This window comes from Astatotilapia calliptera, chromosome 22 (genome assembly GCF_964374335.1).
Source record: "Astatotilapia calliptera chromosome 22, fAstCal68.1, whole genome shotgun sequence".
In the NCBI taxonomy this organism is placed as follows: domain Eukaryota; kingdom Metazoa; phylum Chordata; class Actinopteri; order Cichliformes; family Cichlidae; genus Astatotilapia; species Astatotilapia calliptera.
The window spans coordinates 29,101,837-29,111,452 of NC_137442.1; positions in this window are offsets into that span (position 1 = coordinate 29,101,837).

The window sequence follows — 9,616 nt, forward strand, 5'->3', positions numbered from 1 at the left end:
AAAAGCGCTTGCAGCAACAAAAACACAATATTCCAGAAACACGCTTTGCCGATCCGATCAACTGTTCATAACACTTCCTACGTTGGAATAGACGTCAGCGCGAACTTTTGCATGTCCGCCATGACCTGCCCGAAACCGGAAGTGACGTCATTTTGCGGAAATTTGTAAATTTTGTAAATTTTTTGTAGTAAACTGTAAATTGTAAATATTGTAAAACTTTTCTTCTGTCATTTAATGGTCGGGCATTGTACAGCTACAAGCATTTCACCCCCATGTCATACTGTGTATGGTTGTGTGTGTGTGACAAATAAAATTTGAATTAGAATTTTGAATTAGAATTTGAAATGTAGTTTTTTTTTTACCATCAGGGCCTCATGAGCCTATTCTGGTGTTTTTAAAAGTTTTCTTTGACTTTATGCCTTTCTGTGTCGTTTCTGGGATGCTTAGGACTCATATTGCACTGCTGGAAATAGTTTATTTTGATGCATATGCTGCTTTTTTGCAAATTTGCAGTATAATATTTATTTTCGTTTTTCCTGCAGTATATAAAAATTGGTGTATTTCAAAAATAAAACTATGAAGACACTCAAAATAAATTTCCTGTGGTGGGAAACTATTCTGTGCAACTTTTTTGTATTTACAGTTTTGAGGGATAAGCCTCTTAAATTTCTCTAACTAGAAATATATGTTAAAAAAACAAAAGCGATTTTCAATTTTTTGGTAGTTTATTGCACTTTTTTGCAATTTATGTAATTACTATGCACTTAATGCAGACATATTATTAACATCTGGGCTATAATGGTTGTATTGATGTATAGCAACTTGAAATGCTCCCAAAAATGGCACTACAACATAAGCTCTGGCGGACTTGGTTCTTTGGTAGGTCTTAAAGGGTTAAAAGACTGGATCCAGATGACCTGAGGGATCTGGAAGGTTCATACTGGGTCAGGAGGTCACTGATGTATTTTGGTCCTAAACCATTCAGAGCTTTATAGACCAGCATCAGAACTTTAAAGTCTATCCTTTGACGGACAGGCAGCCAGTGTAAAGACCTCAGAGCTGGACTGATGTGGTCCACTTTTTTGGTCTTAGTGAGGACTCGAGCAGCAGAGTTCTGAATGAGCTGTAGTTGTCTGACTGATTTTTTAGGTAGACCTGTAAAGATGCTGTTACAGCAATCAAGCCTACTAAAGATGAATGCATGGACTAGTTTTTCCAGGTCCTGTTGAGACATCAGATCTTTTATCCTTGATATATTCTTGAGGTGATAGTAAGCTGATTTTGTTATTGTCTTAATGTGTTTTTCTAAGTTTAGGTCTGCATCCATCACTACACCCAAATTTCTCGCCTGGTTTGTGGTTTTTAGGTGTATAGATTGAAGTTCTCTGGTGACCTGTAATCGTTTTTCTTTGGCGCCAAAGACTATTACCTCAGTTTTGTTTTTGTTTAGCTGGAGAAAATTGTCGCACAACCAGTCATTAATTTCCTCAATGCATTTACCAAGAGCCTGTACAGGGCCTTGGTCTCCTGGTGACATTGTGATATATACTTGTGTGTCATCTGCATAGCTGTGGTAGTTTATTTTGTTGTTCTTTATAATCTGTGCCAGTGGGAGCATGTAAATGTTAAACAGAGGGGGTCCCAAGATGGAACCTTGGGGAACTCCACATGTGATACTTGTCTGCTCAGATGTGAAGTTACCTATTGATATAAAGTATTTCCTGTTTTCTAAGTATGTTTTGAACCAGTTTAGTACAGTTCCTGAAAGACCTGCCCAGTTCTCCAGTCGTTTGAGTAATATGTTGTGGTCAACTGTATCAAATGCTGCACTGAGATCCAGTAAAACTAAGACTGACATTTTTCCACTGTCTGTATCCGGTTGTTCAGTGATGACGCGACGAATCCTACTTCCGGGCCTAAAGTAGTCTGCGTTTAATATGGCTTTTGTGTTGTTAACATGTTTAATGTTAAGTATTTTCTTCTATTTGATCTCAAAAAGCTCCTAAAACAGTCAGTGATCACTGTTGACCTCCCTCGGCTTTTATTACCGCTAATCATTTATTTAAGCTCAGTTTTTAAAACCTTAGGATGTAACTACAGCCCAGCCCATGCAGCAGTATATGAATGACTAACCTCATATTCCATCCATCCATCCATCTTTATCCGCTTTATCCGAGGCCGGGTCGCAGGGGCAGCAGCCTAAGCAAGGAGGCCCAGACCTCCCTCTCCCCAGCCACCTCCTCCAGCTTATCCGGGGAAACACCAAGGCGTTCTCAGGCCAGCCGAGAGATATAATCTCTCCAGCGTGTCCTGGGTCTGCCCCGGGGCCTCCTCCCGGTGGGATATTACTGGAACACCTCACCCAGGAGGCGCCCAGGGGGCATCCTTGTCAGATGCCCGAACCACCTCAGGTGGCTCCTTTCGATGTGGAGCAGCAGCTGCTCTACTCTGAGCCCCTCCCGGATGGCCGAACTTCTCACCCAACTCTAAGGGAGAGGCCAGCCACCCTTCGGAGGAAGCTCATTTCTGCCGCTTGTATCCGCGATCTCGTTCTGTCGGTCACTACCCACAGCTCGTGGCCATAGGTGAGGGTAGGAACGTAGATCGACCGGTAAATTGAGAGCTTCGCTTTTACACTCAGCTCCCTCTTCACCACGATGGACCGGTGCAGCGTCTGCATTACTGCAGCTGCAGCCCCAATCCGTCTGTCGATCTCCGGCTCCCTTCTCCCATCACTCGCGAACAAGACCCCGAGATACTTGAACTCCTCCACTTGGGGCAGGAACTCATCCCAGACCCGGAGTAGGCACTCCACCCTTTTCTGGCTGAGAACCATGGCCTCAGATTTGGAGGTGCTGATCCTCATTCCCGCTGCTTCACACTCGGCTGCGAACCGTTCCAGTGCAAGCTGGAGGCCCTCACCCGTTGAAGCCAACAGAACCACATCATCCGCAAAAATCAGAGATGAGATTCTGAGGCCACCAAAGCGAAAGCCCTCCGCCACTTGGCTGCGCCTAGAAATCCTGTCCATTAAAAATTATGAACAGAACCGGAGACAAAGGGCAGCCCTGGCGGAGCCCATCACCCACCGGGAACGAGTCCGACATTTTGCCGGCAATGCGAACCAAGCTCTTACAACGGTTGTATAGGGATCGAATGGCCCGTAGCAATGGGCCAGACACCCCATACTCCCGCAACACCTCCCACAGGACACCCCGAGGGACACGGTCGAATGCCTTCTCCAAGTCCTGGTTGGGCAAACTCCCATGCACCCTCAATTATCCTCGAGAGGATAAAGAGCTGGTCCAGTGTTCCGCGACCAGGACGAAAACCGCATTGTTCCTCTTGTATCCGAGATTCGACTAGCGGACAAACTCTCCTTTCCAGCACCCTGGCATAGACTTTCCCAGGGAGGCTGAGGAGTGTGATCCCCCTGTAGTTGGAACACACCCTCCGGTCCCCCTTCTTAAAGATGGGGAACACCACCCCGGTCTGCCAGTCCACAGGTACTGCCCCTGATCTCCACGCAACATTGCAGAGGCGTGTCAACCAGGACAGCCCTACAACGTCCAGAGCCTTCAGGAACTCGGGGCGGACCTCATCAACACCAGGGGCTCTGCCACCAAGGAGTTGTTTAACTGCCTCAGTGACCTCGCCCCCGGAAATTGGCGGGTCATTCCCCTCATCCCCAGACTCTGCTTCCTCCTCGGAAGACGTGTCAGTGGGATTAAGGAGGTCCTCGAAGTATTCCTTCCACCGCCTGACAATTTTCTCAGTCGACGTCAGCAGCGCTCCGCCAGCACTATACACAGTGCAGGTAGAGCACCGCTTTCCCCTCCTGAGATGCCTGACGGTTTGCCAGAATCTCTTCGAGGCAGTCCGAAAGTCTTTTTCCATGGCCTCTCCGAACTCCTCCCACACCCGAGTTTTTGCTTCAGCCACTGCCCGAGCCGCATTCCGCTTGGCCTGTCGATACCTGTCGGCTGCCTCCGGAGTCCCACAGGCTAACCAAGCCCGATAGGACTCCTTCTTCAGCCTGGTGGCTCCCTTCACCTCTGGTGTCCACCATTTGGTTCGGGGATTACCACTACGGCAGGCACCAACCACCTTGCGGCCGCAGCTCAATGCAGCAGCTTCGGCAATGGAGACGCTGAACATGGTCCATTCGGACTCAATGTCCCCAGTCTCCCTCGGAATGCTGTTGAAGCTCTGCCGGAGGTGTGCGTTGAAGATCTCGCGGACTGGGGCCTTTGCTAGACATTCCCAGCACACCCTCACTACGCGTTTAGGTGCACCAGGTCTGTCCAGCGTCCTCCCCCGCCACCTGATCCAACTCACCACCAGGTGGTGATCAGTTGACAGCTCAGTCCCTCTCTTTACCCGAGTGTCCAGAACATATGGTCGCAGGTCTGGTGATACGATTACAAAATCGATCATCGACCTACGGCCTAGAGCGTCCTGGTGCCACGTGCACTTATGGACACTCTTATGTTCGAACAGGGTGTTCGTTATGGCCAAAATGTGATTAGCACAGAAGTCCAATAACAAAGCACTGCTCGGGTTCAGATCAGGGCCGTATCCGGGTGGCGGCCAGGAGCACAGGTCCTGGCGGACTGACCCCCGGCTGCCAAGACTGGCAATAGGGATCTAACCTCATATTATGGATGGATTATCTCAGTTGTTCTCCTGGCTGAAGCTTGGTCCTTTTACAGCATCCTGCCATGCGATTACATTTGTTCCTGACCACTGAGAACGCTCACGTTAACTTTTATCGAGTGGAAAAAAAGTTAGCTTGTTTATATCATGCTAACATAGCTGTGTTGCTAGCGGTCACGTAACACATCATTATATACCAGCTAGCCCAACTTCAGTAACCCTACAAATGTCACTGCTGTTTAATTTTCTGTCTTCATTTATGTTGGAAGTGATAACAGAGCTGTACGTTTTAATTTGTTTCCAAAACCCCACAGTCAGGAGATGCTATATTGTATTTAGATAGAAGCTAGCAAGGTAACTCCCTGCTAACTTCTAACTCCGTTAAATGTCATAAATTCCGTTTTCATGGATGCCTGGATGTTAAACTCAATTGTTACACCTGGTAGAGCAGAACGCTGATCATTTTATTAAAGATGAAAGACTTTAGACAGTTTTTCAACTCTCAGTAATGCCATAGTGATCGTTTGATATATGGCCCTGCAGCGAAGTTTAGGTCCAGACACGGCTAGTGACGTCAGACTGAACAACCGGATTCAGACATATGTCATTGAACACTTTGGTCAGAGCAGTTTCAGTGCTGTGGTTCTGTCTAAAACCTGACTGGAAGGCATCATCGCAGTTATTCTGTTTTCAGAAGTAATTGAGCTGTTGAGAAACTGCTTTTTCAATGATCTTACTTAAAAATGGGAGATTTGAGATCGGCCTGTAGTTGTTCATTTGTGTCTTGTCAAGATTGTCCTTTTTCAGTATAGGTTTTATTACAGCAGTTTTTAGTGGTTCCGGAAACATACCTGACATTAAAGAAAAGTTGACAATCTGTAACAGGTCTGACTCTAAAGTCTTTGAGACCTTTTTGAAATAACTTGTTGGCAGGACATCTAAACAGCAAGAGGAGTTCAGTTGACCTAAGATGTCCTCCAGGTCTTTGCTGTTAATAGGGTGAAACTGTTTTATGGTGTTTAAACAGTTTTTCGGTGGGCACAGTACATATTCTGGATCTGCTGTTGATGTACCAATTGATTGTCTAATCTTTTGGATTTTTTCTTTGAAGAATTTGGCAAAGTCATTGCAGGCCATGGTTGAATGAAGTTCAGCTGCCACTGGCACAGGAGGGTTTGTTAGCCTGTCAACTGTAGAAAATAAGTCCCGAGCATTATGGCTGTTTTTGGTGATGATGTCAGAGAAGTAGGACCTTCTTGCACTCCCCAGTTGTAAATTATAATTGTAAAGTTTTTCTTTATAGATGTCATAGTGAACCTGGAGGTTTTTTCTCCATCTGCGCTCAGCTTTCCTACACTCTCTTTTTTCATTTTTCACTAGTGTGGAGTTTCTCCATGGAGACTTTTTCCTTCCAGAGATAACCTTCACCTTAATGGGAGCAATTGTATCCATTACATTTAACATTTTTGCATTGAAGCTATTGACGAGCTCATTGACTGAACCTCTGGACAGGTCAGGTGTTAATGGGAAGACCTGGTTAAAGATCACACTACTGTATTCAGTTATACACCGTTTTGTGATCACTGCTGTTGATATATTTGTGTGGCCTGAAATTTTACTTTCAAAGAAAACACAGTGATGATCAGACAGGCCCACATCAGACACAGTAATGTTTGAAATGCTCAGGCCCTTGGAGATCAGTAGGTCAAGAGTGTGTCCTCTATTATGTGTGGCCTCTGTTACATGCTGAGTCAGCCCAAAGTTGCCCAGAGTGTTACTCAGGTCTTTAGTCCCTTTGTCCTGAGGGTTGTCCACATGGATGTTAAAATCCCCAACAATAATTACACAGTTGAAATTAACACAGATCACAGACAGCAGTTCACTGAGGTCATTAAAAAAGTCTGTGCAGTATTTGGGAGGCCTGTAAACATTAAGAAACACAACTTTGGATGGGGCCTTCAGCTGTAAAGCCACATATTCAAAAGACTGAAAACTTCCAGGAGATAGCTGCTTACATTGAAATGATTCATTAAATAAGACAGCAACCCCTCCTCCTCTCCTGCTCACCCTGGCCTCACTGATAAAACTGTAGTTAGGAGGGGTCGTCTCGATGAGAACAGCTCCACTGTTACTTTGGTCCAACCAAGTTTCAGTTAAAAACATAAAATCAAGGCTGTGCTCAGTGATTAAATCATTACCGTAATTGTAAAAAGTAGCGGCTATAAGCCGCTACTTTTTGCACAAGCTTTGAACCCTGCGGCTTTTAGTCAGGTGCGGCTTTTCTATGGATTGTCCATGATTTTTGTCATATCATAAGACAATTTGTTTTGTTTGTTCTGCTGTTGTACGGCACGTACACGTTGCAGAGGTGTGGACTCGAGTCACATGACTTGGACTCGAGTCAGACTCGAGTCATTAATTTTATGACTTTAGACTTGACTTGAAAAAATGTTCTAAGACTTGTGACTTGACTTGGACTTTTACACCAATGACTTAGGACTTGAATTGGACTTGAACCGGTTTACTTGAAAAGACTTGATATTTTACCCCAAATATAAAATTTAACATGCATATTATATAGAGATTGAAAATGTGACGTCATTCACGGGTAGAACCGCAAAGGATTCTGGGAACTCGTGGCAAGCGGTACTAGCGCACGCAGGCTTTCAATTAAAATCAGTTATACAGCGATAAAAAGAAACACAAAAATGTCAAGAAGCTGTTGTATTATTAACTGCAATAGCCGGTCGCATGACAGCCACGGGAAGCCGACGGGTAAAGAGATCGGTTGTTATCGGATTACGTCGCTGAAGAGAAATTGTTCGAGCCATGTTTCCGAAGAAACAAGGAGGCGACTGGATTGCAGCCATTCAAAGACCAAATATAACGTCCCAGAACACTCCAGCTCACAGGTTAGTCTGCTCCAAGCATTTCCACAAAGGTCAGTCTGCTGTTGTAGTTAATACGTCATTTTTCTTAACATAATTGGTGATATAGGTTACAAGCAAGTCTGGCGCTGAACAGAAATTGTCGCGCTATGCTCCTTTGTTTATTGTGCATAAATAGTGAATTGTCCTGACACAATATTGCGTTTCGCTTCTGTTATTATGGTACATTGACAAAAACATATACTTTTATCCACAGGATAAAACAGTTGTTTTGTATCACTAATTGCCCAGTACGATTACAGCATACAATATTATTGTCACTGCTACATTTCTGTGATGCTACCAGAAATTATTTCCACTGCTAATTAATTACCATTGAGCTCAAAGGTCCTATTAATAAACGGTTAACGAATGTGTATTTATGACGACGATTTGTGAGACTGGTAAACTTATGATACGTACGATGGTCTTTACTTTCTACACGGTGCATTTCAAGGTCCTGCACCCATCCGTCGGTAAACTGTACCTGGGCTTGTTGCAGTGACCGGAAGTTACTAAACTTCATGAGTGTATGCACTCACTCCAAGAAGCGTATAATTATAAATATGCATATAAATATGCTACGATGAGATAGCTGACTTCATCTAACTAGCAAATGTTTTCCAGGCTACGTTGGTGATGCAGTTTTTTTTTTAAATGATATTTTTTAAAAAATATCATTTATTTATGTATGATATTTTTGTCATGCGATTTTAAAGCCAGTCCTACAACCGCATCCAAGAATAACATGCAGCTTATCTCAGAACTGTCGGTGAAAATTATTCTTGGAGCTAGGTTTAATTGAGCTGCATTTTAAAGAGGTGCAATTTCACAATTTGTGTATATTTTCTAAGTTCACTATTTTGTCATGTGTTGAGAAAAACACAGATTTAAAAATTACATGGTCTAATATTTACATTTAGCATAAAACTGCAACATGCTTTTTTTCGTTTTTTTTTTTTAAAGACTCGAAAGGACTTGAAATTCAAAATTTCAGACTTGTGACTTTACTTGGACTTTTACACCAGTGACTTGAGACTCGACTCTGACTTGCCTGACATTACTTGAGACTTGACTTGAGACTTGAGGATAAAGACTTGAGACTTACTTGAGACTTGCAAAACAATGACTTGGTCCCACCTCTGCTACGTTGCCTGGCGGAAGGATCGGGGTTCAAGAGTGGTATGTTAGTCACATGTCCGTCCGCCAGGCAACGTAGTGCCGTACGAAGTAGCGTGAAAAACAAACTTCAAAGTAGCGCTACGCGTTCAGCGGGAGGCGTGGATGATGAGCGGCGATAAACTTGTGAAAAGCAAGTTATGCCCAACTCCACCGGTGGATTCTGACAGCGTGGAAAAGTGTGAAAACATCCGCGATCACCACCAGATTTTGAAGGGCTGGACTGCTGCATGATGGAGAGGAGGACACCGACACTGACAATGAGGATTTCTTTGGTTTTGAAAGTGACAACGAAGGAGAGAAGCGGAGAGTGGATGACGAAGCCATCCTGAGCCTGTTTGTATCCGACACTGGAGAAGAGGACTTTGGTGGTTTTAGTGCGCAGGAAGAAGAGAAAGATGGTGGTGAATGACTGACTTTTCTTCTTGTTAAAGCTGTGTCACTGCACCTGAGCCTAAAAGGTAGGCCGAATCTATTTTTCTGGTGTGCTGTAGGTTACTGTTATGTACTACATGTGCAAATATGTACCCATAACTTGTTTTTCAAAATATTAATAAAAGGGGTGTGTCTCCAAACAGCCATCTCTTTTCTGACAATTCCCTTTGTGCATATTCTCTGACATATGATAAGTCAACATCGAAACACCTGCGGCTTTTGGTCAGGTGCGGCTAATGTATGTACAAAACAGGATTTTCCCCTGATTTTAGCTTGTGCGGCTAATATTCAGGTGCGCTTTGTAGTCCGGGAAATACGGTAATTAAAAATGTTTTCCCAGCTAAAGATCTAACATTTAATAAAGCCAACTTAAGTGTTTTAGAGGCATTACTTGTCCCCTCGGTTTTGGGAGCAGTCTG